A 4,063-nucleotide genomic window follows, 5' to 3' on the forward strand; every position below is an offset into this window, starting at 1 on the left:
TTAAGGCTTCATCTAAAATGCAAGACTTGAAGATGTTGAGTAGTGTATAGTTTGTGAAATGTGGTCCTCGAATCAGATCCTTAGCTAGTTTGGTGTTAACGTGTAGCTTGTGTTCTGCTTTCTTTTTAGGGTTTCTCTTTTTTGACGTCTCCTTGGTTCTCATTTGCTTACGAAAATCTTAATTCTTCCAACTACAAGTATCTGGTTGCTCGGGTCTTTAAGTTATCCAAATCGGTTGACAGTCTTTTGCAAAGTTTATCCGAGTCTGGTTCAATGTTGTAACCATTGTGATGCATGGTTATTTCAGGGCTTAAGTTATGTATTTCCAATGAGATCTCCTCGAAGAGATCCATGAAGGTTCTCAACAACTTATCTTTCCTTGTTGGATGTTCACAAGTGTGATGGATGTTTGATGATGCGGTCGACTTAATGCAAATTATGCTTCAAACTTGGCAACAATCATGTTGAAATAGATGAAACCTGTGCCAAACAACATTATGAACAATGTGCAAGCCAATCTAAGTTGCAAAAAAGCTTATATGTTTGTCAAGATCGATGGATTCGTCATATTTTTCATATGTTTCTCGTGGTCACCATGGGATTATAGTAAACTTGGGTGTACAGTGAGTGCCAAAATGTTCTTGCACGACTACTATTAATCAATTGTTCTCCTAGCTATGGTGTTGTCCCTCATCGTCATTGTTCGGTTTTCATTCACTTGTCTTCTTCTATGATGTCGTCCGATCGGTTACATGCAAAAAGTGTTCCAAACACTTAAATAAGTTTTTGATCTTGATGGGATTAATAAATAAAGATAGTTCAAGAATATTAAATGTTTTACCTATGTTTTATTTATAGTGTCTTTGATGAACTTTTACCTTTTAGAAAACCTAATTACAGTCCAATAATGCTCTAACCTATGATTCATTTGTATTCTTATTAACATGTTTACTGATTGGTCTACAAAGATGATCCCAACAACAACTACCTTCAAATTGATCCGTCATATTGATAAACTAGTTGGTAAGTGTACCATATTTTTCTGTTTATAGTTTCCATCTTTTTTTCTCAAACAATCCAAATTAAAAATTTTCAAAATTTTAATGCCCAATCCCCGTAAATTCTATCTTTACTTTTTTATTGAGAGTTATCAATATAAAAAATACTTCATACATTACAAGAAAATAATTAAATAATAACTAATTTAAAAATAAAATAAATTATATTAACTAAGTTAAATATTATTTTATAAATTAAAATAATCTTTATTATTAATAGAAATTTATAACGAATTTGTAGATTAAAGTCTTGTTACTAAAATTTTAGCTAATTATTATTATTATTAGATTCTATTAGTTTGTCACTCATGAGAGAATATGAGTTATAACATAAAAGAAGAGAAAACATCCTTGATTAAGTTTGATTTTCTTATGATCAACTCATTTTAATATTATTTTTATGTTTTTATATTAGGTAACAAAGAAGGTAAAAATAAAATTGAAAAAGACAAAAATATAAATAAAAAAATTGGATTACCTATATTTGGTGTAGAGAGCACGCATCATGTCCGCAAATTCATTACTCGAGTGTTGGGAATTCAATTTTTCACATGAAATTTTTTATTAGTTAACATTTATTATAATATAAAAGAATCAGTTGAAACTCATTAAGAGCATTTGTTCGTTAAATATCGAATAAAAAAACTAATAATTTCTCTAAAAATGTTTATTTTTGAAATGTGTTGTCCAAATCAAGTAATTGAAATTATAAAAAATAATAAATTTGTCTATTTATATTAAATACATAAATCACCGGCTAACTGAAACTATAAGGAAAAAATTAATTTGTCACATTAAATTAGAGACTAAACGTTCAATTAAATAAAACTGAGGACTTTGTCTCAAATAAATACTCACAATAAATGTAAATTAAAATTAAGAAAATTAGAAAACTACTCACAATAAATACGTTTGATTTTGTCTCAAATTCATTATCAATTGAGGACTTTACTATAAAAAAGTATCAATATCTTTCTTAAATATTAATGTAAAAAAATTAAAATATTTAGTTTAATTAGTAATTTGATTTCAATATCTGTGGGATAGGTATGTAATTTCTTAATTTCTTTGTCCTCAATTCAATTTTTATTAAGATTCAACGTAGTGTTACCATCATTTGAAATTGTCATTTTTTTTACCTTCTTTCTCCACTTTCTCGACCATCACCATCCTTCTTTTTCTTCTCGACAATCGTAAAAGCTGGAGAAGAAAAAAAATTAAAAAAAATGGAAAAAGAGACGACATTGAATTTTTTTTTAAATAAAATGGGAAGTGAATTAATTATAAGAAAATTAAAAAATCACATTAAATAGACTTCACAAATATTAAAATTAAAGTATTATCTAAACAAACATATTTTAAAAATAAAGCATATTATCTGAGTAATATATAAATAGAACATATAGAAATAGAAAAATTTGCAGCACCATGCCACTAGTAATCTATAAAAATAACTTTTTTTTTTAGAAAAAAAAAAACACTTAAGTATAAAAATATCAAATATGTAGGAGCAAGTAAGAATATTTGTACGATGCATGGAGTTTCTTTATTCGGAACTCGAATTTTCTTAAAGAAAACATGTAAAATTTAACTTTATAATATGCAAAATTTAATTACTAAAACATTAATTTTTCATATAAATAACGTTCCATATCAATTCACTGTGTGTCTTTGTTTTTTCCAAATCGACAAAATCAATATCAAGATATTTTCAATTAAAGAGCTCTAAACTACTTGGAAACTTTTTCAATGAGGCTGAAAAGTTGTAATTAAAAAAATAATATGAAAAGTTGAAAATATATATATATATATTTTTTCCTCTTCTTTTTTGTGGTGCGTAATGAATAAAAAGAATCGAAAAATGCTGAAAAAAATATGCACTCATAGATTCAAGCGGCGCTTCACACTTTTACATTGATAATTATTAAGATGGAACCTAAAAGTTCTCTGTCTCTTTCACTTTTGTTATATATATGAAAATAAACTTAATATTATTTTAACATTTTATGGATTTGTGCTTTGAAAAGCTTTGGGGAATGATTTTATTCTCTAAGAGTGAAATTAAAGAAAGAAAAAGGTTTATCATAAACCATGGTTTAGAGAATTTTTTTGCATTATACCGGTATACATGAATGGATATTCTAGGAGGTTAGCAGCAATTTTCTCTGTAGTGGTAAGAGTTGGAAATTTTGTTACTACAATTCTAACCAACGTCCATGATAACTAGTGAAGAATTGAAATATGAATCGAAATCCATTCATAGTATGAACTTTATATAACTACGATGGCTAATTATTTAGTAAGAAACATAGTTATAAATATTGTTGTTACACTTTAGGGTTTTATTTTTTTTTTCATGTAAGCTTTTCATAAATTCATTAATATGGCTAAAATTTAAAAATCTTATTCGGATAAGTTGAGTTAAAAAAATTGTGTTCTCAAATACAGAGAACATTAATTTCGTTGTTTTTTTCTCTTTTATATTAGGAAGAAAGGATAACTTTTTTTCCTCTTTATGTACCGAGAAATTGTGCTTACATACGGTAGTTATGTATTTATTTATTTATTTTTGGTATGAAAATTCTGAAAAAAAGTCGTCGTATCTTCCATTTTTAGCATCTCACCTTGAACGACAAGATATGTTTCTGTTAACTGACTCAATCATTAACTGCTGGTGATGAATGTTGGAAGTCTCACATTGACTAAAGATAAGGCCATTTAAGTGTATATAAGTGGGTGCAAACCTCATCCTATAAACCGGTTTTGTGAGGTTGAGTTAGACTTAAACTCCAGTTGTAACAATGGATGCTCATGTCAAACTTTTATCTGCATGTAGGATCGGAGTTCCTTGGGCCTGTTGAGAATATTCTACTGACAAAAATGTAGATGGTGCTAGGAACACAACACCCTTACGTTGTTTCATTTTTCCTTGTGAAAAATTATAGCTTTACGTGGATCAATTAAAAGTTCAAATTCGAATGTGCATGATAACGTGGATTTGTGAT

The sequence above is a fragment of the Vigna radiata genome, unplaced genomic scaffold, assembly GCF_000741045.1.
Source record: "Vigna radiata var. radiata cultivar VC1973A unplaced genomic scaffold, Vradiata_ver6 scaffold_161, whole genome shotgun sequence".
In the NCBI taxonomy this organism is placed as follows: Eukaryota; Viridiplantae; Streptophyta; class Magnoliopsida; order Fabales; family Fabaceae; genus Vigna; species Vigna radiata.